Raw genomic sequence first — 26979 nt, forward strand, 5'->3', positions numbered from 1 at the left:
TAAACCAGATCTCCCTCCTTCCCAAGGCGACCCTGAGACTATGTTAATGCTTGAAAATGAAAAACGCCATGCAAGCTACAATAATTAAAATTCCAGTTTAATTCCTCTGTGCAGGAGACGGAGAAGAGGTCTCTGGCACAGGTTTTCCCACTACCACAACAGTTTGTGCATTGTATTATAAAATTTTTCAGTGCCATTTATTTTTATTTGGCCTGTGAAATACTTTGGGGAAGGCCTCCTTGTAAATGGCCCATAAAGTTTGACAGGAACTAAACCTCCCGCTGTTTTTGTGACTGATATAAAAAAGAACCAACTTAGTTGGCACCCTTAATGCATGTTTTATGGGAAAAGGAAGACTGTCCCTCTGTAGTAGCAGCCGATTCCCGAGCAGACCAAGTTCAGTCCTGTAAGCATCTTTTGTGGCCTTTTACGAGGTAAGGCTTTCCTTATAAAGCCCTGGCCTCGCCACAAATCCTCTTCCCTCTGGGCTCATCCATTAATAAGCACTTTCATTAAAATTCCACCTTTCCTAGAGAAACAGCCAAGCTAATTTAACAGGAAATTGACTTTCTCCGTCACCATCGCGCCTTTGACTGCAGCGACACAAGGCACCTTTGGCCAGAGACACCCCGTCTGCGAGCACTTCTCCCTCACGGACCCATCTGTAAGAGCTGGGCGGTTCCTGGCACTGCTTCAGGAACGAGCAAAGGGGAAGCTCTCAGGACAGCCACTTCTAAGACAGCTGCTTTCAGGAAAACACCCAGAACACTTAACGCATTGCATCTTCTGCTGTCACCAGCCTTTAAGGGAGCACGATGTGGCTGCAGAAAAGCCCAGGAATAATGATGGGGGCTGGAAAATATGGGTCTCTAAAGGACGAGATAGTGATGGCACTGGTCTGAGTGGTTTTGGTCCAGACACACACTGAAACCAGATGGCAAGAGATCGGCTGGAGAGGGACTAAACAAGTGACAGGGTCACTCGGACAGTGTCAGAGCTCTCCCAGCTCTCAGTGCCCTGCAATCTTTTGGGGCACCATCCTCCTGCAGACGTGAGTCTGTCACTAGCAAAAGCTCAATCCTATAGAAATAAAAAAAAAGAAGGAAAAAAGCAGCCTCATGTCACACACGCTGTATTTCAGAATATAAATTTCATCAGCATGCCAATATTTTATGAGCAGAGAAGGGATCTGAGTTCATCAAATACATTATCTGCATCCTGTGTATTGGCAAACTTATAGGAATTAATAACTTTTTTGGCTTTATTGTAAAAATCCATTTTTTCTCTCTTTTGGCTTCCAAGACAAGCTTTCAGGTGGAAGGCTGTACATAACACCACTGTATTTAGAAATGAGAAACCAGAAACGACAGTGACTCCATCTGTCCATAAAGAAAAAAAAAAAAAAAGAAAAAAAAATACGATAAAAAATCCATACGAATTTATTTTGCATTCTAGTGACGTATCTCTCTGCATTTCACAAGAAAGTGTCCAGGGAAAATGACAGGTTTATTTTTAGCCTTTCTTTAATCTTTGCAGAGTATAGCAGCAGATTGCAACCCATCATGAGTGTCCCAAACTAGGCTGAGACATGCTACTGAAAAAGAATGGGTTTGGATTGACTGTCATATTGCAAAGATATGGAGATGTTCTTAACAACCAGCCCCACTCCAGCTATAAGAAATTTGATCATATGCATTTCATTCTCAGTGTCACATATAAGTGGGAGATACATTTGTCACTGGATAATAGATTCAGAATTAACAAGAAGAACTTGTCAGGTTTTGGCTGCAACCACTGAAGCTAAAGCCTAGAGCGAAATAAACTGTCAGATCAGAGCTTTGTTAAAAGGATTAAACCCATTCTTAAGGGTGGAGCTGTGGAAAAGCTTTTAAGCTTTGTACTTACACCTGAAAGGTTTTAAACTGGGATTCTAACAAAGACTGACACGAAACAAATATTTTAAAAAACAACAGCTAATTTGACCTCACCAGCAGGCCCATTTCCAGAATCGCTTGCACGGTGAACCCAGCACCGAGCAAAAGCTGCCGAGAAGCCCTGGATCTGTCAGGCGGTCACTAATTATTGGCCACATTTTTTGGCATCTGCTCAAGTTGCTGTAGAATCAGTAACTGTTTTGTAACTTAGTCTCATTACAGACCTGCTGCAGTAATTGATTTGCACAGTGGCCATGTGGTAACTCATAAAACTTTGCACAGGGGTCCCAATTCTGCAAGTATTTCTTCCTGTGCTTACAGGGAACAAAGCACCCTCTGGAGTCGAGGCGTTCAGCCACGTTCCCAGCCTGCAAGCGAGCACTGGGAGGACCAGAGCATTGCATCGCAGCCTTAATGCCACAGAGGATGTTTTCCTACCTTCGATTAATTATCAAATTGCACCACATGATGCCCTTGTGAGCGAAGTAGGTGTTACTGTAACGCTCGTTTTGCAGTTAGGGAAGCAGAGCCATGACTCAGAGGTGCAATGAGCTGCTCAAGGTCACACAGTAGCTCAGTCATAAATAGCACCCAGGTGCCCTGCTCTTGCCTAACTCTGGGATTTCTCACCCCGCTTTGACAGTATTTGGGGAGCGCAGCTTCATCTTCAAAGAGGTGTTGAGCCCACCCTGTGTCTGGCCTGCATCTGCTTCACCCACCCCTTTACTCATCTTGCTCCGGGTGCCTCTGCAGCAGCCCCGCGGTTCATTGCCCTCCTGCCACATCCCAGTCCTGTACGCAGAAACTTCATAGCACACTGCTGAGTTACGAGCCTTTTACATCTATGTTATCCTCCAATAAAATACAAAGTTGGGTCACTCACATGCCTTGCAAAGCCCAGTTAAAGTTTTTCAGTTAGCCGATGGCCTGCTTTTCATCCCCTATTTGGGCCCAAGGCAAGATTCCTGGCTCCCTGCAGCTGTGGGAGCTGAGCTTTACAGGACTTGGCCCCAAGGATGAAGAGAGCACCAGCTGCAGACCCACTGACTTCACAGGGGCTGCAGCTCAAGGACAAGGTAGAGCCAGAGCAAGCCTGTATCACACAAGTCAGAGCCTTTTCTAGAAGATGAATCCCAAAAAGATTAATTAAAGTTCAGTGAGTCAGAGGCATCAGATAGTACAGCATCAATGGTCTGGGATCATGAGAGCTGAAGTCTAACCTCATTACGATGTTGCTATATTCCTAGATGGATAGGAGCAAGCCTCTTAAATTCTGTGTCTGCCACCCAGTCGGATACGTCTCTATCAGCTCCGTCTGGCCAGGTTACCGAGTGATCAGGGCACAGCCTGCTCCTCAGCAGTGCAGCACCCGCCGCGGCTGTAAAGCTGCAATAGATAGCCTCTGACAAGAGTCTCATATTTAATGCTGTTCTTTAAGTACTGTGGACATTAATATATAAATATATATTAAAGCAAAGAATCCTTGTTTCATATTTGAAGCCAGTTTAGGTCCAAAGAGGCTCATTTGCCCACGGGAGGAAAGACCCTGTGTCATAGCACCTTTTTTAATGATCAGAGCAGGCTGTGAAGAATCAATCCTCCCAACACCTTTAATGATGATGTACCACAACAGCACGGCATCACCCCTTGTGTAAAGCCACGCTGTCATCCCTCCTGCTTTTTACAACAAGCTACTTCATGGCTGGGGGGAGGGGGCGCTCTTTTTGCCTTCCGCTTTTTTAATCTTTGAACTCAATTGTGATAACTACTGTACGCTCACTGAGATATCAATATACCCCCAGTGACCATCCCTGCCAGGTAATTAGGTTTGTTGCTTTCACAAAAAAAAATGAAAGCAAATAAAATATAAAAAAAAAAAAAAGTGTAATTATGGTTTGGAGAGCACTGGTCTCAATTTTTCCATTCTCAAAAGTCCTCTAGGGAAACAAAGAATGAGAGCTACTTATTGATTTCATCCTCCCGACGCTCACACACAAGACCTGCTGGAAAACAGGACCCCTTGCTAGAAATCACCGCTGTCCTCGGCTCCCCCAGGGAAACAGGGAGGAGGAAGCAGAAGAGAAGGCACTCGAGTTCAAAAGGCAAAAAAATAGAGAAGGAAAAAAAAAAAAGAGGGCAACAGCTTCGGCTTTCATTATAAGCGCTGTTATATCAACAATGGCTGGGGAACAAAGGAAGCCATTTCCACTAGTTCCTGCTTCAATTAGTTATTTGAACTAGTGAAGATTGTGCCACTTTATCTCCCCCTTGTAACATAATCATTGTATTTTACATCTCATGAGAAAAAAGGCCTGCCAGAGGACATTATCTGGCTCTGGGTCATACATCACAGGAGATAACATCGTTATTCATGTCAGAAGGGATGATCAAGGCCTTCCTGTTTTATCAGCGATTAGCCAGGAAAGAAAAGCCGCTGCTGCTGCTGGCAGGTGGCCAGGCTCTGCGCGCCCCGCGCCGCTGGGAACCGGGGCCACCGCGGGGTGGGCGAGGGGCTGCGGGGGGAGGCGGCCCTGGGGGCCATGCCCCAGTATATATATATGGTATATACCCGCCGGTATGGTATGTACCCGCCGCCCGCCGGTATGGTATGTACGCCATGCGTGAACCCAGCAAGACTTCCTGCTCGCTCCCTGAGCTCTGGCACCCTGTCCTTTGGCAGTAACACAGCACCACGGAAACTCAGCACCCAGATCACCAGGCGAGACTCCTCCAAATGGGCTTTTACCATCTTCTCCCACCCAGCTGACTGCAGAAAAGTGCATTAGTAAGATCAAAGCAGATTGAATCTGCTGTCTGTGAGCTGGTTAATTCATTAAGGCCAGATTTATACAAGTTTAGAAGGCTGCTAAAACACAAAATCAGCAGTGTGAGTAACAAAGCACAAATGTGTTTAAGGAATATGCAGCCTCCTACTTTGGGACAAAACTTCCTTCGAGTGCACATTTTGGATAGATCTATTGTGCAAGTTTTGTGCTTTCCCCCAGATCATTTGTCATCGGCCAGAGACGAGGAAAGACAGACAGAAATAGCTATATCAAATCATTCCAATAGCTATTCCAGCAATTTCAACAACAGTTACTCCAACTCACAGCCTCACACACAATTATGCTGTTGCAGCAGCCAGCCTGAAACTGGAAGAGTGTTAACAGCAAAAATAAAAAGTGTGAACCAAAACTTATCAAGCATTGCGATACGTTAAAAATAATAACAAAAGAAAACTGAGACCAAATGCCATTTCCCTTCAAAGGGAGATAAAATTAAACGTGACTCAGCAGCTATGAGTCAGGAGAGGAAACTTGTCACAGAGCCAGTGATTGTAGCTCCAGTGGAAACGGGCACGAGGGCTCCCAATTGCTATCGCTGCTGTGCTCATCACCCCAGCGCTGCCAAACCTGACGCATGACCCGCCTGCAGAGCCACGCGGGACAAGCTCACTGTGCAGAGCTTAGCAAAGTCAGATGTTCCTCCAGCTGAGTTATGAAAAAATATAACTGCTCAAGCAGCCCACAGAAGTGAGCCAGGTCAAGCCAGCACAGCGGGGGATCTTGCAGGTCACGGAGCTAAACAGAAAAACACCAAGAGGGGAGCATCACGCAGGAGAGTTTGGGGACAGGGATTTTTTAGAACGGGTTGCACCAAGGGGCTGGGCACACGGTGACCTGCTCCTGTCTCAGATACTCAGAGCAGTTCTTTCCCCCAGCCCATCCGCACGGCGAGGGTGTGGGTATAAAGCAGTTGCCCCCAGGTGGTAGGCAAAGGGCACCGTGAGCCTTCCAGCCCCGTTGAGGCTGGGCACAAAAGGACTTTCTAACCGTAGGACTTCTCAGGGGCACTCTGCACCCAGGACCAGGGCAAACCTCTGCTCTGCAGCCCTCAGCTGATACCCAAACTGTTAGCCGAATCGTGGGAAGCTGTGCTGTGCAGCAGGAAGCTACCTCCAAAGTCAATCATCAGGACTAAGTCAAACTGACAGTTGGGCTTCCACCCACAGACATCCTGGGCAAAATACAGTCCTCATCATCTTACTAGAAATCATGGGATCCAGGCTGGGAAAGGCTGGCAAATAAGCTCATATGAGCAGTGAGCAACCCATGCAGTGCTGTTTTGGAGAAAGAGCCAGGAGATGACTATCTAGATAGAAGAATTCATAAAGATTCACTACAGAGATCATATAAGCCCTGCAACCTTTAATAAAGCAATTGTAATTACAGAGGATTATTATTTTTTGAAATCAACTGTTTCAAGTGCCAGCTATACAAAAACACAGTTGCACAAGCTGCCAAAAAAGAATCAAGCAAAGTATGTAACTCTCCCAGTAATTAACATTCATTAGGGCTTATTTGCATACGATCCCTTATCAGATCTAGAAATGCCAGCCCTGAAGAGCTGCCCAGTTTGTCCCTTGGGCATACTCGCCTTGCTCACATCCTGTCAAGCCCTATATCCAAAGGCCTCAGAACTCCAGCAGAAAGGCACGGGACTTGCCGCCACACGAGGACTCTTATCAAGCACGTAGCAAACCCCTTATGGAGCACAGCGGCAGGAGCTACAAAGCAGAACCCATATTAACTAATTAATACTGCTCAGATACATCAAGAGTGCACTCTAATCTTTCTTTTCTCTTCAAAGGTGGCCCAGACCATCCCGCTGGTAGAGTCCTCCCAGGAAGCAGAAGCAAAGCCTCTCCTGCAGGATTTCCCTGTTTCCCCGCGGGCGGTTTCGCACGGCCCCCAGCCCCGTGTCCCACCAGCAGCACCGCCTGCAGAGCTCCAGCCCCGAGTTAATGGCTTCAGCACGGCTGCTGGGGCTCCCTGGGGGCAGAGCCAGAAGCACGGGGCCGGATCCAACCTGGCAGGGCCAACCTGAGCACAGCCCAGCCCGTGATCCGAGCTGGAAAGGTTTGCCATGGATAACTACTTCTACAACTGCCCTACAAAAGCTATTTGGGGTTGTGTAATGGGTATCCAAATACCAAGGAGATGAAATCCATCTGCACGAGTTCTCTTTTTTTCTTTTTGTGGAAGAATAGTGCACTATAGGAACCGTACATAGTGCTTCCAGCCAAGCGTGTTATTTTGCATGGGCCGCACCACATGGATATTTTTATTGCTACACTTCATAAAATATTTCCGAAGTTTCCTGGAAGATACTGTTTCACATGCCACCAACAAACACAAAGCTTGCTCCCAGCAACTCCAGCTACACATGCGGTGGAAGGGAGGAAATATATCACCTAGAGCCTTTTCTAAAGCCAATTCCTCCATGCAGTGCAGAGATAAGAGCCATGGCTCACGATGGATGGGGCCGTGGCCAGAGTCCCGCTCATGCAGAGCTTTCCCAGACGACTGCATGCTCACTTCATCAGGGGGTTTCTTGGCTCTCACAACCCGTGGAGGACAGTTTCCCACAAAAGCTTCCAGATACACTCTGCCAACAACACCATGCCCTCCTACCACAGCCTCCGCCTGTGGGCATGCTGTGACCGTCGCAGCCATCTCAGCACCTCCATCTCAGTTCTGACCTCTCTGTTCTGTGGCCAACAAACCTTCTCATGGACTGGAAACCAGCTTCTCCGTCCCCACTCCCTTTAGTGCCTGGTCAGCACACACAACGCAGAGAAAGTGCTCCCGTGTCAGCCCCCAGCTTGTATTGCCAGTGCCAAAGTCCTCACGGGAATTCACATCCTGCTGCTGACGCTCCTCCTCACCCTGGGGTCTTCACTGAGAGTCCTGCAGCAATTACACGCCAACAGGACAGAAGAGACCCCCACATACACATATTTCAGCCCAGCCTGCTTGCACACTGCTCACCAATGGGGTTTCAGACCCTGGATCTGCTCCCAGGTGCCCACCTCCAGCAGACAGATTTAGCATCCCAGCCCCTGCCCTGGGGCACCACCTCTCCACCCTAAACCACCACTGCGGGGGTCAACAGCCACGGGGTTAGCCCAGCAGCCTGAGCTGGCAGCTGGGGAAATGCACTTAAAAAAAAAAAAAAGCGGTATTTTAAATAAATAAATGCAGAGTGATGGCTCTGCTAAGAAGCGCTGCTGTCAGGCAGCAGCTTGAAGAAAAACATTGTCTGGTGAAAAAGCATTTCAAGTGGTTGTTTATTCACCGATTTCTTAGATGATTATCAGCTTGGTATGGTTTAGCAGGGCATATAAGATTTCTGAAATATTTACCCTAAGTCTCATACTATGAGAAAATAATTGCTGGCTAATAATACAATGACATTTAAAATGCACTTAAGAGAGGATATTAATGAAGATATTCCCCAACTTCTAAATTACGGCTATTGATTATATCTTTGTAATGAGGATGGATAGGATTTCAATTTCAGCACTAACCTGATTGCTGAAATAATTGAATGGAGACGAAAACACTTCCCCACGTCAGTTACCTTTTGCTTCTTTAGAAGTGTTGGCTTTGAAGTACTTTAAGGGACTAGTAAGGTCTTAATGAGAGCATCCCAAATTTCTCCTTTATGTTTCAGTGTAGCAGCAGATATTTCCTCAAAGATTTTTTTTTTTTTTGTAAATTTATTATAAGTCTCTCACAGAAGAGTATGGATCTTAGTATGGGATATCTAAGCCTGAGAAATTGTTAATTTTATGAGCTTTAATGGATGTTTTTACCACTGAAAATCTGAGGGGCTTCAGACAGGATCTAACTGTGGGGGAAAATAAATAAATAAATCTTGTTACTCTATTTCCTTAGGAACCAAAGGAAGACCAGAAAAGACCAGTGGAAAGGAAATAATCATCATAAGGACAGATATGCAAAACTTCTTTATTCTGTTATTAAATGATTATTTAATTTGGATCCTTATAACGTCACGGAACAAATTACTACAAGGACAGGGTCGTTGTCCCATTGTTGCTGGTTAGCCCTGCCAGTTCAGTTAATAACTCCCTCACGGATCTGAATGCAGATACCAGAAAAGAAGAGGCTTATCTTTGCAAGTGTACAAACGGGGGGAAAGGGAAAAAAAAATGCTCGTCCATGCTAAGAGAGCGTTTGCCACAGAGACATAATGCCTTGAGATTAATTATTGTGAATAAAAAACATGAAGGCTGACAGTAAGCAATGCTGATTCCACGCTCACCATTGCCATGCTAGTCTTGTTCGTGGCTCATATTCAGATCCCCTTGCCTTTTTCTCTGTTCTCGTTTCACCTGGAGCTCACCCACTAAATAAAAGAGTCTACAAATACTTAGTTTCTAACTTCCTATTTTATCCGACTTCCCCATAACAAAGTACTTGAAAACACCATGCTCCGTAAGTTAAGGTCACATCTTTCTCTCCCTTTCCTGGTCTTACAGGTGGTACAAACCTCTAAATTTTAAATCTTTGGGAAAGCAGAGCCAGGGAGCCACAAATGTGGGCACCGCCAGCCCCAAAACTTGCCAGGTCTCATGCCCACCGGGCTGGTTGCACACAGCAGCCCTGCAACGTGGGGGGGACAAGGCTGTGAGCCCAGGTCACGTCACAGCCATCCCAGAGCATCTCCTGGCCCACAGGGGGCTGGAGTGGAGGAGGAAGAGGAGTTACAGCCCCAAACTGCTCCACCAGGTGCCGGATGGAACAATTCAGAGCAACCACACAGCCCCATTCAAAACTGGGAGTAGCTTTCCACAATTATGTTCCTGCAAACCACAGGTTTTAGGAAGATAGCTGGGACCAGATGCCCCGTGACTTTCCACTCAGCACTACACTGTCGGGGTTATACAGGATTATTTTTATAGCCCCCAAAAAACTCTGCCAGCACTGAGGGGAGGAGGGGACTTATTGCCAGGAGGGAGGTGTTTAAGGTGGGAGCAAAGATTTGTGTGGCTTTTTTTGCTGAAGACTTTGCATATGCGATCAGTAGCCAGAGGATAATTTATTGACAAAATTTGTGGCAGATCAGACAAGGTGTTTGTGAGATATGGGACTTTGAAAAATGAGGTGCAATTCAGTCTTTGAAATATTCCTCTAACAATTTATCGTAGAGCCATATCTCAAAACCTACTTGGCCTAGAAACTTCAAGTTTGTTTTATTCAAGAGTCCTTGGCTAGATTCAGTGCACAGGAACAATTCAGATAAGGTCAGAGCCATATTTACCGTAGGCTTCCCCCCTGAAGTCTTTTTTAAAGAAAGAAATATCTTTAAAACCTCAAATATTCCTTCAGCCTAGAAAAGACATAAGGCAGACATCGCCTTGATTTTAGCAGGGGTTAGTTAGTGTGGGAACACAGTAGGAACATTCAGGCTATTTTTAAAAGAACAACAAAAAAAAATACAAAGCCTGCAATTGCTGAGAGAATGATTTTATCCCAGGTTTGTGGAAGTTAATGTAGTTAATTGTGTTCTTTTGAAAAGGAGAGAACTCAGAAGTTCCAGAAATCTTCCTTAGGACATGGCACCTCCGCTCCATTCCCAGCATTTAGCCTGTCACCTTATCCCAGCTCACCTCTCCACTGTCAGCTCCAGCTTCCAGCAGGTAAAAGGTGCTCAGGTCCCTGGAGTTGGGGTGCCAAAAGTAGGGGGATGGCTTCCAGCCCCTTCCCAGCACATCAGAGAACATCACCCAGCTCTCTCTCCCAAACCCTCACCCCACACGTGCTGCAGGGAAGCAGTGCCACAGGGAAGCAACGCCACATGGCCCTGAACCATCCCAGCAGGGTTTAAATGCAATTAATCCCCCGGGCAGGCTCTGGGTGCTTGAAGGAGCACAGCCAGGCTTTGGAGCAGCTCCAGCAGCACCTCACCCAGCCCCATACACACCTCCCAATCCAGCTGCCCTGAAACACTCACAGGGAAGAGCAAGAGGAACCTGCACTGTTAAACTTAGATCCACAAGGTGCCCCAACTCCCGGAGAACTAAATGCAAGATTTCCCAGTCAATGCTTTGCTTAAGAGGCAGCCAGATAGCCACCACCAGCCTGAGTACTTCCTCTCTGACCTTTTTTATCCCCCACTGCTTTACCACTCCCATAAGAGTTGCCCATCAGCACCTGCCTGCCCACCTCACCTGCCCCTCATCTCTATTTTGCCCTGGACCAGCATCAGCTGCACATTGCCATCCACGGCAGATGGATTACATTTCTTTTGACCTTACAATTTCATTAATCAGGTAGGCTTTTCACCTGTCAGACACCTTGACAAGCAAATTGGTGTTGCAAATAGGAAAAAAACCAGCAAGGAGGGGCAGAAAGAAAGTGGATTGGGTGAGGAATGACAAGCCTTCTCCTATCTTGCCCCAGGTGAGCACTGCAAATTGGCAGCAGCAGTAAGGGAGTCACCCAGGGTTACCATGCAAATAATTGAGTATTAACAAGCATCCTTGCATTGTTTCATCCATAATGTATAATTAACCCCTTGGAGCCAACGAGTCTGGCACTGTCATTGTTAGGGCTGATGTAAAAGGCGGCGTGGCATGTTGCACTGGGAATTCCTAACAGCCCACCATCAAAGGTTTAATCATATGCAATTTATGCTTTCACAGTTTATTATATATTGGAGCTTGTTGGAACCTCTCCTGTTATCGTGCACCAACATGCAACAAATCTGTGTAATCTCCAGTTGAGAGCATTGTCTCACAAGTGCCCTTTCTCCATAGGAAAAAAAAAAAAAGCAGTAACAAGATATTTTTAAACAGTCTAGACTGTAAATTGAATAGGAGGAGGCGGAGGCTGAGAATGAAAGATATGAATGTAGCTCCTGTAATATAGGACAGCACATATACAGAACTTTAACTCTTGCAGCTGTTTTGGAACACCCAGAGGGAAACCCAAAAGCAGACATTTAACTCTTCTGGGCTCCAAAATACTTAAATATGTATATTACTTTTCACAGATGCCATTTGTTCATACCCAATATGTGCATTGTGCCAGCAGGTAAACAAATCAGTATCACAGTATCACAGTATCACAGATTTCTAGGTTGGAAGAGACCTCAAGATCATCGAGTCCAACCTCCGACCTAACACTAAGTACTCCACTAAACCATATTGCTAAGACAATCAGGTAACAGACAAGGAACGTTCACACTTTCAGGATCATTTTTGCACTGGTGCTAGTGATGTACCTTTAAAAGACAAGACAAAAACCCAAACAAAACCCAGGAACCAAGTTTCTCACATAATCAGCTAAGGCAAGGACATGGGGTTTAAATATTGCAGAAAATGTCATGAAACTCGTGGTCTGGTTAGCAGAGAACTGGCGGAAACTGAAGTATCAGCAGTATCAGTAACTACTAAAGGTACTTTAGGAATTGGACTTGATGATCCTTGTGTGTCCCTCCCAACTCAGGATATTCTGTGATTCCAGGACTCTGCTTGAGTGATTTACAGCAGTCTGCTGAGGCACCTGCTTCCAAGACAGCCCTGTCTGGGCCAACATCTGATCTACAGAAAGCAGGCAGGCTGCAGGGAGGGAAAATGCAGTGTTGTATTACAGATGAGGAATGAGAAAATTAAGTGACTTGCTTTAAATCACAGGCAATACATGAACAGAAACAGGGACTGAATTTAGCCCTTGTAAACTTTCATTCGAGATTATTGGCATAAAGCTGCCTTCTCTCTGCTCAGTGCCAGAGGAAAGCTCAGAAAAGTCACCCAGAGGTCACAGTGTTGAAAACGACAGGACGTCCCCCACATAGCACACACAAATAGATCCTCATTACAAAATGTAGCAGGATGCTTTTCACATTATCACCTTTCAAAGGTAAGGTCTCAATACAGGCGGGGATGCTTCCAAACAGGAAGGATTTACTGACACTTGCAGTGCACCAGGCACTGAACAAGGAGTTTATCTTTGCTTTAGCGATGTGACCGGAGGAACGGGACCGTGCTACCTCCACGCAGGCCTTCAGGTGACACAGGAGTTCCTCCAGCAGTGACTGCAAGAGACAGCAGGATCGCATGGTGCAACATCTGCTGTGGGAGGTTTCTTCTCAGGGGATGACTCAGCTCTTCTGCTTTCCAATCTGCGGTGGAAAAGAGAAGAAATTTCAAATTAAAAGGTTAATATGTGGAGAAATGACAAATACACCACGGACTACTTCTTACCATGTGCTTGTCCTGGGCAGGTTACGGAACGCTCCCCCTGGGCGCCCTTCGATGCAGGCTGGACAGATGTCCATCAGGAAAGGCCTGGGTACAGAATTACTCCTCTCTCAGAAGAGGAGAGGTTAAAGGACTGCTCATGATTTCTCCAGCCTCCTTGTTCTACACAGGGAACTAATAAAGAGATGGCAGAACAAATCCATCACGGCTGTGACAAGGCAGTGACAGGCTGTCAGGAAGAGGCTGTCCTGGGGGTGGATACAAGCACCGGTTCGCTGGGGATGGATGCTGTCTTCTCTGTGGCTATTCTCATTCAAAAAGAGAAGGGAAAAAAATCAGAGCTGGGCTAAACATCACCATCCCAAAGGTGGAAATTTGCAAAGAACTTTTCCAGCCTCTGTCCAACCGCAGGGCTGAGAGCAACAGGGAGCAAAGAAGGGATTGCCCCTTGGACAAATCCCAGCGAGCCAGCAGGATTGTTGGCAGCCAGGGTAAAGGTGTCTTGAAATTATGGAAAACCATCAGTAGTGCTGAATGCTTGCGGTTAAAAAAAAAAAAAAAATGTTGCAAAGAATCCAGCCAAGCAGGCATATTTCTTGGTTCCCACTTGCAATCCATCTCACACATCCCTCCTACGGGGCTGTGCATCCTATCTTTACATCTTGTACAACCACCTCCTTTCTTCCTGCAGCGCTGTGCTGTGGGTGTGCGCCGTGCTACCAGGGCATTTTCCCTGCTGGGTGGGAAGGAGCTCTGTGCTCGCTGCACTGCAGAGCAAGCTCTCACGGCAAAGGAAGCAGCGGTCACGGAGGAATCCTTTGCCCCTGCTCACCCTCGGCTCCGCTTTCGCACTGGAAAGTGCGGTTCCAACGAGTGCCCTCGCTTCCCACTCCCACACACCCTCCCTGCTGGATCTGCATCAAAAAGCAAATGCAAGAGGCTAAACCGCTTGGTGCGACCAGACGGCAGCTGTAAAGGGAGAAGCAGCGGCGGGATGCTGGTGAGCCCTGGAATGCCATTCATCTCAGCTGGGGCTGTAAGCGAAGCCAGCTGCTGCTTAGAGGTGGTCTGGAGGGTTTTGTGGGGACCAGCCCACCTCTCCAGCATTTTATCCACTGCGACTTGGATTCCAGCCTCAGCTCTTGTCTTCTGCGCCAGAGCCAAGAGCAGAGCCCTTCGCACCTCTCCCAGGATGGTCAGAAAATGAGGGGAGCTGCTCTTCCCTAGCCCTCATCCACAGGGCACCACTACCCCACTCGCAGCAGGGGCGTCTCCCCACACCCCCGAGACCATGGCAGCTCATCCCCAAGGTGCTGGGGAACACCAGAGTGTGGAAAAAACAGGCTCAATACTGGAAGGATTGTCTGGAGAGGAGTTTTTCAATGATGGGTGAGTTCTCGCCATAGCATCATTGGTCAAATAATTGGTCAAATAATTGGTTAACTTATGAACGTGGCAATTGCTTTAGGCAATAAGCAGTTAATTTCAGTGTGGCGTTCACTTGCTTTTCCCCTGATGCCAGGAATGGTCTAAAATTATTCAAGGCCCAACCTCTCCCTCACCCTTTGCACTTCAAATTTCTTTCTAAGCCTTGCAATCTAGGCTAATCCAGCAAAAGACGCAAAGAAGAAACCTCAGCTCATCCCTGTCCTAGATGTAGTTAATTGCCTCTAAGACAACTCCACCAAGAGAGAAAAAGACAGACTCCATAAGTGAAAAGCTCTTATGATTTTTGCAGACCTCTCAGGTCTTTACACATACTTTTTCCACTGCTTTGAGCAGCTACTGTCACATCAAAGTTCGTAACATCAAAGTTCATAACAGAGCTATCCACCCAGGAGCTAATAATTCACGTATCTCACAACCAGGAAGTAATTTGGGCTTTAAACTCCCAGTTCTGGGATCCGTGTTAACAAGGCACTTTTCCCAGATCGTTCCTTGTGTATCGAAGCCGTCTCTCTTTAATGCGAGAAAGGCCGTAGCCAGTCGAAGATGCACCAGGAGGAAATAAATCATTAAACTCGTAGCATTCCAAAAAAATGCGTTCCCTCTAGAATAAGCAGGGCTGATCTAATCTCGACCGTGTTGGGTTCTGCTGCCAGCCCTGAAGACACACACACACCGAAATTAAACATTCCCCTGCCCTTCACAGGGACTCTGGCAGAGCGAAAAGGCTTTGTGGCTGCGTCACATTCGCTCCCTGAAGCCTCTTCTGCTGGCATCTATTAAGATGTCTCTTGATTAGCATTAGCTACATTATACTCCAGTCTTTTCATAGGCAAAGCAGATTTCTTTGCAGCTGCACGATGTCAGTAACTGCTCTATGAGATGAACCACCACCTCACATATGTTCAGTGCAGAAAGAAGTGTAGCTTAAATGTGAAGTGTCCAGCATGCAGATGGAGACCTGACACAGAGACTGTACTTTTCCATCATGTTCTGGCTGCTCCCTATACCCGAGTGCAATGTACGGACCTTCAGCCGAGCAGAGTGCCTCTTAAGAAATGGTATGGAAGCTATTAAAGTTTAAAATGCAATCATGCGCATGAAAGAGAGGTCATTCTTTCACACTGCTTTGAGTCCAAGCAAAAGAAAAAGGGGAAGTATCTCAGCTGATTAGAATAGGTCAGTGGGAAAGAAATGGAAAACCAGAGAGGTAGGGGATCCCAGCTCAGACGAAGCAGGTCAGAGGAGGCAACCTGCTATGCTAATGCACGCAAGACAAATACTGACAGAGCTGAGTGGCCTCACCCTCACCCTGCCAGCCCCAGCAAAATGTCAGAGAAATGGGGAGAAATGGTGAACTGTGACTCTAGCAGCATAAAAAGCTACAGGTATTTTTCACAAAGTATTTCATTCTTAACCTGGGTCTCTGTCAAGCTCCAGTGTTGGTTGGGACTTGTGGAAGCAATAATTTATAAATTACAAACAGTCGCAAGCCAACAGCTGTTTCAGCATCTGCTGTTGCCTGTGAAAGAAATATACGCAAAGCCCCAGGAACCTCGAGGTGTCAACCAAAGAAACTTGCTCATACGAGCTTCCCCATCAATCAGAGTGACCAGCGCCTAACCACAGCTCGGGGTGGCAGAAAACAAATGCTTCCAACACTCTGCTTGCTATTTGCTCTGGTGACTAACAGCTCGGGGGGGGAAAAAAGTTTGCAAGCAATTTATGAGTGGAAAAAAAAAGGTAACACTTGAATATTATTCATTGCAAATTATTCATGCTCTTTTTCATGCAACTAGTCTGTCCATTCATCAAAATTGTTGCTCCATCCAGGGCTGGGAAACAAGCTGTTACTCATTTTTATTTTCTTGTATTGCTCTCAAAGTATAATATATAAGGAAAGTCATGCTCTGCTGGTACACAAGCAAAGGCCAGAATTACTGCAAAACAAAGCTGCAGCCAGCAGAGCTGTGGGGCTGGACGCAGCTCCCCTGGGGAAAGGGACAGCGTAAATTCAGTGAGTAATGGGGGGAGAGCGAGGCATCAGATTTTAGACCTTGCTCAAGTGGGTCAGCAGTGTTTGCAGCGGGCAGGGTGGATGCTCACGAACACTGGCGAGGGGAAGCAGCCCCCAGCCAGTGCCCGCAGCCCCCCAGCATCCCGCAGCATCCCGGAGGGCCGATGTGGTGGAAAGAGCTCAGTTTTCCACTCGGGGGGCAGAGGTATCGCGGCTCTGCTGCTGAAGGGGAGCGTGCGGTGGTGTACGCAGACACATGCACCTGCACACAGATTGAGTCATTGCATGTGGCAGGTACCAGACGGGTCTTCGCATGCGTAATTATTCAATCTGCATTTGTGATAATTGCCTGGGCAAATCCGGCATGCAGGCGGGTGTTTTTCTGGGCTTGTTAGACTGCTGATAAAAAAAAAAAAAAAAGAACAAAAACACTACCACAAAACAAAACAAAAAGCCAGGCTTGCTTATGCATTCCTATTTTCTTGTTTTTCCATTTCATTGATTAAAATGTGAGAGTGAATTTAGCCTTAATGAATGTCAAGGACGCTCTCGCTGGAGGTAAGACTAGTTCAGGCAGTGCTCTGCAAACTTTCCGTGCTTGCCCGTGCCAAGCAGACCGTCCTGACTTGCCGACCGGCCTCTGCCTGCACTACCCATGGGGCTGAGCACCCCGTGACCATGTTGTCCCCATGTGCCTGGGCTGGTCACTGTGCGGGTGACAAGAAGTCAGCCAGGCTCGCACAGGGGGCTCGCTGTGCCTCTCGGTCTGTTCCCAGGGCACTAACCCAGCCTGGCCCCAGCCCAGCAGCTCCCGCTCTGCTCTTGCAGAGTAAGATGTTTACCTACAGCCCTGCCTTTCTGCAGCAGCTGGAAAGTAGGCTGAAATACAGGAAACATGACATCATTTGCCTTCTCCAGCAAAAGATAGATTAGCGTCTTTGTAAGGGGAAGCAGTGGTGAGAAACGCACACCCCCAGCAGTAAATTCCACTATTACAGAGACACATTTATTGGGAGATAACAAAAGAAAGCTGCTTCTGCAGTGACTTTTTGGATAGAAAAAAGGAGACATCTATTTTATTCTTTTGAAGTAGATACTGTGTAGGAAATGGCTAGCTTTTTACAGCTGGCTGTGTTTTCAGCTATAGTTTTCCCCAAACCTGCTCCTGAAGCTATGTGCTATATGAGTCACTCCATCAAATAAAGAGCAGTAATAAGTTATTGTGAGCACCAGGCTTTTAGATTTCTCAGTCTCTTCATCTGAAGAACAAAAATTACCCCCCTCCTGACTTCTTAACTTTGTTGGCCAAACTTTAAAGCTGTGGCTGAAAACCAAGCAAAAGTACTGAGCATGCTACTGTAGTGCAATGGGTTTCATGTAGTTCAAAGTCAACATTCCTGGGTTCATTTCCCAACTCTACCATGGCCTTTTCTTTTCCTTTTTTTATTAAACCTTCAGCGAGTCATTTGATGAGTCTCTCCCCTGCAAAACAATCCTGTCCTGAAGGATGCCAGAAGGCGCAGAAATCCATATGAGCAAATTGCTTCAAATCCTTCTTTGCTTGCATATAAAGCCACATAAATGAATAATGGAATTAGTTACTTCTTCCCAAAGAGATCACAATTTTTAAGGTTAAACAGTGCCGTTCGGGGATTGTTCGCACAATAGCTAACTCGGGTCATCTACAAACAAATGGCTCGCTCCCAGCAGCCCAGCCGGACTGCACAACAATATTCAAAACCACAGCCGAGCCCTGGCGCCTGCAAAAGAGCTGCTCGCTGTTCACACCAGATAGTGAGGCTGCCGCTCCCTTATTGCTGGCCCCAGGTCCGGGCAGCCTTTCCACTCCATCACTTTTTCCCTTCTCTGGGTGCACACATTTATTCCCCCACATCTCCCACTGCCTTCTCCCAAGCAGCGCTGTGCTGTTTGCGGCTCCCCGGTAATTTTTTAGGATAGCGTGGGAAGCCAGTCAGATTGGGGCCTCTGAAAGGTCAAGTTGGCAACAGGAAGAGCAGAGGTGCTTTTAACCAGCCTAGTTTCAACGGGTTAAATTCACCACAGGAATAGTGAGCAGATTTCCTTCATTCAGCTTTTAACACCATTTTCTGCTTTGTCCTGTTTCTTGTACCAAAATCTCTGCTGTATCTCCCAGCTCCATCCCTGGGGCCCTTGCCAATTTGGATGGCTGGGGACAGGATGCAACGTCCGACTGGCACAGAGAATACGGGTCATTTTGGTGCTGTCCCAGGTGGCTGCTTGTGCTCCGAGCCTTCTGCTTCACACCCGCAAGGAGAAAGGAAAGCACCTGTTCTGCAGCCTTGCTCATTCACACACAGCCGGGGAGGCTGCCAGCAAGGAGTTTTTGTAAAAGAGAGGATCCTAGTGAGGTCTGATTTCCAGCTGGGAAATGCATTATACATCCATTACCTTAGGGAATCTGTTGAGAAGGCTGAGCAAGGCTGGCAGTGGGTAGCTATTAAATATATTGCAGCTATTATTATTATTACTGTTGAGAAGGCAGGCACTAGGATATCATTGAGGGAGGCTAAGGAGAAGAAATATAAGCAAAACACAGGCAGCACATAGGAAATTAAACCATCTTCAGAAACTAGCCCAGGGAAATGCAAAACCAAAGTAAAACTAGCTGGAACAGGCTTTTTTTTTTACTGCAAATGTTTCCACATTCACCCCATTGCCCGCTCCTCAGCCACAATCAGAGCCCCATTTTGGACCGGAATGAAGTGTTTAACCCTGGCAGAAACCCAGCAAAAAGGAAAGGTTATGTACTTAGCCTGAGACTTTGCAGCCAAAAGAGCTCACTGACTCCAAGGTCCCTGGGTCAGGCCATCCAAAGCCCACTTGGGACAGAGCGGCTCCCACTGTGCCCCAGACTTGGCCCAAGGTGCCCGCTGCTCTCCTGATTTATTGGAGACTGAAGCTCACGCTCCCACGGGATTCCCTTGCAAAGAACAAACCAAATTAAGGCTGCTACCTCTGGAAATCAGATTTCAAGAAAATTAACTACTGCAAAAAAAACACTGCTTATTTGCATCACAGTCCCTAAAACTGCAGAATTCTGCCTGTTATTATTCATTAGAGGTGCTGTGGCAGAATGCATTTCTGGTAATACAAATGACCCTTTCCACCCATAAATATCCTTCTAGCTTTCAGATGCCCCTCAGCTCTTTCTGTTAGTGTCCTACACCTGGTACTGCTCTAAGGAAAACATATGCCAGTAGAGCACCCTTATTATTCCAACTTGTGAAGATTGCCAGAGGAAAGCAGATGACCTAAACGCTGTACTTGATGGAAGGAAATCACTATGTTCTCACTTAAAACGTGATGGCATTCAGGGGCTCACATCAAAATCTGAGTCTCTGTGCATGGGGCTACAAAGACTCCCAGCAGATAACCCCTGAGCAAAACACACACACATAAAAAAAAAGGAATAAAGGTGCATTGATGGAGAAAAAAAAATAACTTTGGACATGTTTCCACTCCTTCCTTCTAAGGAATCCAATGGCACTCTCATCACGTTTTCCAAGAGAAGCGCGAGCAGGCCTTCCTGAGAGCGCAGCGAAGCAGGGCGGTAGGCCTGCCTGGCCTGGCTGCAGCACACTAGGCCCGCCCCACAAAGGCCGATCACACTACGAATTTCAGTGTGAGCAGCTTTCCTGACACCATGCCCTGCTCAGCAGTGGTATGTTTTGGAGACTTGGTAGAGCTCTTCCCCACGCCCTTCCCCTCTCGCAGAAGGCCCTCTTGCCAGAGCAGGGCTGAGGTAAAATGTCTGCCTCTCACCACTGCCCCGGGGACAAGCACATACATGGAGGCAAAGCCTTTCCATGCTCCTTTTCTTTGTCAGAACTCTATTTCCTAGGGAGTTTCAAAACAAAATTGCATTTATTCCAAGTTAGATTGGAAGTTTCCAAACAGAAATGACATTTCTGCTGAAACAAATGCCAGGCTCTGGTGCAGTCCGGTCCTCTGCAGCTGGGCCTCTGGCAGAGCCCAGGGCATCTTTTCCTTCACACAGGACATCACACTGATAATCTTAATTCTGCCACCCGCAAATATTTTTACAGGCTTTTGATGACTGGACCATTGTCTAATTTATCAGGTATTTGCTTCCACAAGACAGTAACGTGCACTTCTGCTGGGGCTGCGCTGGGAGGTTAACGCACCGCATCCCACTGCTCAGAAAGGCAAAATCCAGAGGCAGCTTCCAGCCCGCAGGAAACAGCAACTCTGTCTGCCAACTGTAAACCTGCCTGTCAGATGCAGGTCAGGGCTGGTGAAAAATATGACCCAGTTGCCTGCAGGGTTTTTGGTGCTACCATGTGGCTCATTAGCCCAAACGGGGATTGCATCTTCCCTGCAACTTCCTTCGAAAAAGCCAGCCCCAAGGTTTCTCCTTCCCAAGCTCACACAAGGGGAGACATGGGAGAGGATCTGAGGTGGACAGGTTTGTCTGCATAGAGCTTTATAGATCTACCTGATCTGTATAGCATCCTTCTCTCTATGGCACAGGGTGGAGCGATGTTCCACTTGGTCAAATGCTACTCCCTTTTATCTTTTAATTTCCAGCCCTGCAAACAAGTACATCTGCCAGACTGTATGTAAACAGAATAATGGGTTCTCTGGCCAGCAGGAAGGTATGACTCATTAATTGCTTTACACCACAGTATAAAAAGCCATCAGTGTCTGCTATGGCCAATCTCCTTGTAGAAAAGACATTTTTTGATTGTGTTTTTCAAAAGAAGCCTCTATGTGCTCTGCCACTGTTTGCTATGTAAATTTTGGTGTTAATTGCACCAAAATGAGAAGCATATTACTTAAATCAGTGCACTCTTCAGATGGGCATCAGTGCATGTGTGTGATATTCTGCCAGATGTTATTTTATTACTGCAGTTTAATACCCAACCATCTGCTTCCTTCTTATTTTGTCATGGTTTGTATTCTCCCTGGGACCTCTTTTCTGTTACACTGGCTTTTATCATCTGCATTATGTATTAGTATGGTCAAGGCTAAAGGCTGGCAGTGTCCCGAGTACAATATTTGCCCAGGGAAGCAGCAGAGCAGCAGATTATTAAAGTAAGAGCACGGAACGGATACTCCAATTCAACCAAAGAATGAAGATGATAACACAGAAAGACAAAAACAAAGCTGAACATTTAGGGACTAGCTATAGTGTTCCCAACCGAGACAGAGCATGCAGTACACCTTGCAGCTTGGGAAAAAAAAAACAAAACAACAAAACAAAAAAAAACCTTTCAGGGATGGACTGGAAAAAAAAAAAAACCAAACTCTTCATTTATCTGAAATTAGCTTTTTTCTTCCCTCTCCCTCTCCAGACTGCTCAGTGCTGCAAATGCAAGACAACAAGAGAAGGCATTAACAGGGATTTTAGCTGGACTTCCCCATTGCTCGGCACCGTGATTTGAGCCTGCTTTGAGGCTAGTAACTTGAGGGCCCTAAGGATGCATCACGCCAGCAGCACAGCTGCTAACATGGTCATTGCATAAACGCACGTGAGAGCACAGGGCAGTGGAAAGTAGAAGCAAACCTATGAAGATTAACACCTCTACACTGCAGGAGGGTAGTACTGCTAGCAACATCTAGGAAAATGCAAAACCCCTTTGAACATGAATATTCCCATGTTTGCTCAAACACAATAGATTGCAATTAGAATTACGGGATACTTCTTTGGATGTACTCACTCGTGTCTGAACAGCTTCAATTCCACACCATAAACTAAATTCATTACTGATTGAAAATGGTGGAGACAATGTCACATAGCCACTCTGCAGAGGACTTTATCAAATATTGTTTCTATCAAACAGGACCATATTTTACTGTTTATGATGTTAATTCTGAATACGTTCCTGAGACACTTTAGAAAGAGCCTCAGTGGTTCTCCCCCATACAGCCAGGGAAGGGAAGATGTTGAGCTGAGCCATGGGGACGTAGAAGTGAAAGCAGCAATCACAAAGAAAGAAAGAGCCTCTCTTTCAGATTTCTCTTACTTTTTCAAAGCAACTAGATAATGTTTTTCAGATCAATTTCACAGGGACTCTTTCAAGGGTTTAACAGCATATCAAAAGCCAGGAGCCCTAATTAGCAGTGTGGGGGCTGGCCATCTCCAGCAAGCCTCACAGTAGGTCTCGGAGGCATTTCAACATTCGTGTTCCCATGAGGGAGTGAGATTGTTCAGATAATTCATTTTACCAACACATAAAGCAATATTTTCAATAATTCTGTCTAGTCTGTTGCAATTTTATTGTCTAGTAAGAGATAATGGATAAAAACGACCTGACCTTTTGTTAGTAAACTTCCACTAGACTACACATAATATTACTTAGCACTTCATATCCTCAAAGCACTGCACAAATACTAAGTAATGGTTCCACACGGTAATTGTCCCACATAATAAAGAGCAAAGAGGCCAGTATTTACAGTAAGTATAGGGAGCACAAGGTTTAGGTCCTATCCACAATATAAATCTCACGGGTTTTGGAGATTGTGTTACACCAGGCAGGCCCCTGTCATGCTATACAAGTTCGTCCAGTGGTGTTACAACTGGGCTATGAACACCGCCCTGTAAATGCCACAAAACAAAAACAGTTGCATAACAGTACCCAGTTTCTGGCTTCCTTTTGGTTAAGAATGAAATTAACTTTCAATTGATTACGAATTATAAGCATGACAGGGAATATAACCCAAATGCGCTGCAGAACGAACAACGGACCTGCACAGCAGGCGCTCTTGCCTCCAACCTTTAAAGCTATTAACCCTGGCATGAATTTTTATTTAGTGTTAATTAGAGGACTGGCAGCAAAAATCAATTAATTAATTACATCTCAGATCCACTGGAAAGCGTAATGGAAATCAAAGAGAGCTAGATTATCCTGCATCCATGGAGGAAAGGCTTTGGTCAATGGTACTCCTTTTCTCTTTAAGATATTAGGGTTTAAACAAATTTAAAAACGAAAGGAAGATGAGCAAGAAGAAAGTAAAGACTGATGTGAGCAAGATTGTTTCTCCTAGTTGGAAAAGCTGAATCCTTCCTTGACTTGGGTCATCCTCTGGGAAAATCTCCATCTCTGGCTCCTGCTTCCATTTTTACCTGTGGAGTTCTCCAGCCCTGGGATTTTCCTGCATCAGTCCTTCTGCAAAGCTCTCCCTATTTGCAAAGCACCATGCATCACCCACAAACAACCCCACAAATTCAGGTTATGAGACCTCTGGAGAAGGTTTAGAAGGTCCCCCAGGGAGCTGTTTCCATAGGATTCAAAAGGACATGGCAGCACATATCCATGTCCCTCTGGGGAACATGCACATTTTGCTGTTTCATCTATTTGGACAAAATTATGTACCGGGTTTGGTTTTGCTTTGTTTTTTACTGCTCAAGGTACAATTAGCTAAATAACATTACTGACAGTGATTAGCGGGTGCTAATTACAATAGGATTTCTGTCAAATTACATGTTGCATAAATACGGCCTGACAAACTAGTTCAATTTTTCAAAAAGAGGGAGGAAGCAGCAGGGCTGGGAGCACGCATGCTGCTGGCAGACGTCTCGTGGGCAGAGCAGGGCGCGACACAGCACAGTTAACATGCCTCCGATCTTTTGCATTATTTCAAGCAGGAGGCTTCCACTGAGGGATTTCTGCCTGGGCAGGATAATAACATTTGGCCTTCCCAGTTGCAAGATATGGAAATTAAAACAGTAGCAAGCGTGCATGTTTGTAGAGGGTGCCAAGCGCTTCCCAGCTTGGAAACCTCCTGCTGCCGCAGCATTTGTGCCATGGAGAAGGTTAAATCTCATCGCCCAGGACGCTTGAGAAGGAGCTGGCTGGGGATACCAAGAGCCAGTGCTGCCCTCGTTGCGTTCCCAGCAGTGTGCCAGTGCCGTGGTGCAGGGGAACGCGCTGCATGCCCCCGCCAGCACCCTGCGCACTCAGCCCATTCGTCAGCGCCACGGCGGAGAATAAATATTTATAAACGGCTTGTCAGCTCTAATGTGATAAATTACCTCCAGTCATCACAGAGGTGGCTCAAGATGTGTTAAGCCAGTTCTAAACATTTGGTTAAGAAAATGCCTGAGAGGGAACAGGACTGGGGAGAGAAGGAAAAAAATGCCTGGTGCAAGAAGACCTCACAGCGAAGGACAAAACATCTTCCAGCCTGACTTTGCACCGTGCTTCTTGCCCCTGGTTTGTGAAGTGTAAGTAACCTGCTGAAGTACATTAAAACTCTCTTGACTAACCCGAGTTTATTGTAAATATTACAGCAAATCCATTGTAAACAGCAGCAAGAGGCTTTTGGGAACCCATTAATCAAAATAAACTGCTCTGGAAAATGCCTCTGCTCAGCTTGTTTAACTAGCGCTGCAGCTCCATACTGCATAGCTGATTTCAAAATATACAATTTATTGCCTTGGATGTCTTTGCTCAGAGCTAAATCTAAATTCCTCTGGGTACTTTAACATACAGTTAATCAAAGCACAATGCCACCCCTATCATATTTACAATCTGGCAGGCAATTAGTCAATAATAAATAAAATGCATTGGAAAGACAAATGATATTACTGTGTATGTATCAATGGGCTTATAGGCTCAAAAGATTTATCAGTACCACTGGAGAGAATAAATATTTATAAATGGATGTGTCACTCATAAAGTGATAAACTATCTCCAGTCATCACATGAAGAATGCATATTTTCAAGTTGACATACTTTATTATCTACCTAATCATTTTTCAAAAGGTGTTTTTCAACTTTATTAGCCATACTTAACAACTGGAGGAACTTATTATCATCATCACTGAATTGAGGGTGTATAGCAAAGCCCTGCTCACGATTTGGACTACAGTTTGTAAAAAGAGAATAGATTTTCTTTCTTCTTTGTTATCCTTTGGCCACAAATGAGTACCAAAAGTCCTGCAAACTCTATTTCTGTGAGTAGAACAACTTAAAAAAAAAAAAAAAAAAAAGCCTTCCCTGAATAAAAATTTCAACAGTCAGAATGTTTAAATTCCAAATGCCATTGATATGCAGATATTTGAAACCCATCAGGATTCAAAACATTTTGATTAGCTCTACCACAGTTCAATACTGTGAGGGAGCAGGGTTTGAAACACAGGTACAAACAAATCTTTTCTACGGTTCTCTTCTCACCACCTCCAGGAATAGGAGCCCTGCTCATACCCAGTTCTGCTGAATTAAATGAGTGACTTGCAGTGTCAGAACTAAGTATGTGTTTTAAAACCTACCAATTTTTTGTATAAATATTTAAATAGGAGTGCTTTTTAGCAAAGTAGCTTGTGTTAGCAAAGTGTGAATGAAGTTATATTTGTATAAAATGTTTACACTATAGCTGTATTTGCGGAGATTTAAGCCAATATAACTGCACCCACACTTAGAAACATCCACAGAAATAGCACAGAAAAGAGTAATTCTTTTCTGCTTACATCCTCACAAACAGATCATTAGCTACTGATTAACTCGACCATATTTATTTATAGAACTGCGATTTTCATTTTATACTATTTTATTTTATTGACTGAACAGCTAAAGGTATATATATTCTAAAATATCTATGCAACCTCTTTAAGACCATGAGTAGCCCAATAGCTGAGGTTTAGCTGAGAAGAGACAGGCAGGATCTGGATTCTTGTATTATCCCAGCAAGGTGCTGCAGCACCGCCAGGACAGATGTTTCCATGTTTGCCTGTGCGCTCGGATGCTGCACCTCTGGGTTTTCCTGCCTCAGGGGAAGAAGCTCTGCTTGGCTTGCACATTGAAACTTGTGAGTAAGCAAGGGAAACTGGATATTCTCCACATCTGCGGGTCTACTGTGCCAGTTAGACCTGATAAAATTTTAAGTGCTCCCTTGAATGAAGTTTTTTAAATGCTGCTGTTGTTATCCCACTCATTTTACATTTGAGTTTGGCAGCAGATGCCATTAGTAAACATTCAGTGTCAACAATGTCATGATGTTGCTCTTAGAGCTGTGTCAAGTACCGTAGCATGATCTTGTTGCATTTAAAATTAACCACAGTAGTAAGGCTGTGCCAATTCCTCGCATTAGATACAGCATCGAGCCAGTAAATGTGTCAGGTGCACAGAGCGTGGTTCAAGAATAAACAAGCGACAAATGAAGCTCCATTCTTGTGTTGCTTATTCCTTTGTGCCACGTCTTGTCATGCAAATTAATTGTTAGAGAAAAAGCCTTTCTTGTGCTCCTGTTGTACTGAAAAATTCTATTTGTGCAAGAGAAACCAGAGATAGTAGCTAGCTAAATGCCTGTGGGCCCCTGGGAGTCCTACAAGACAGCCACTTACAACCTGGTTTTCAACTTCTCATTCATTATTCTCAAATTAACTTTGGAGGCAGGACAAGGAGTTCAGCTAAACGACGCAGATTTGTTTATCTAGGAAAAAAAAGGAAAACATTTTAGAAGGCTATTGCCTGGGCCATGCTAGTTAACAGGCCTCCATTCAAATG

The 26979-nt window shown here is 45.6% G+C and overlaps 1 protein-coding gene across 4 annotated transcripts in view; it reads right to left on the bottom strand.

Annotated features, from left to right (window-relative positions):
* Positions 1-26979, bottom strand: part of GALNT9 (polypeptide N-acetylgalactosaminyltransferase 9) — a 586151-nt gene that overhangs the window by 482006 nt on the left and 77166 nt on the right. For 3 of the 4 annotated variants that reach the window (XM_066979038.1, XM_066979037.1, XM_066979045.1), the window contains exon 4: positions 12795-12926. The gene's annotated coding sequence lies outside the window, so the exon portion shown is untranslated. Of the gene's footprint in view, positions 1-12794; positions 12927-13008; positions 13284-26979 lie in introns of those variants that run through there. The other variant, XM_066979041.1, reaches the window with a different exon arrangement.

Source organism: Anser cygnoides, chromosome 17, assembly GCF_040182565.1.
Source record: "Anser cygnoides isolate HZ-2024a breed goose chromosome 17, Taihu_goose_T2T_genome, whole genome shotgun sequence".
In the NCBI taxonomy this organism is placed as follows: Eukaryota; Metazoa; Chordata; class Aves; order Anseriformes; family Anatidae; genus Anser; species Anser cygnoides.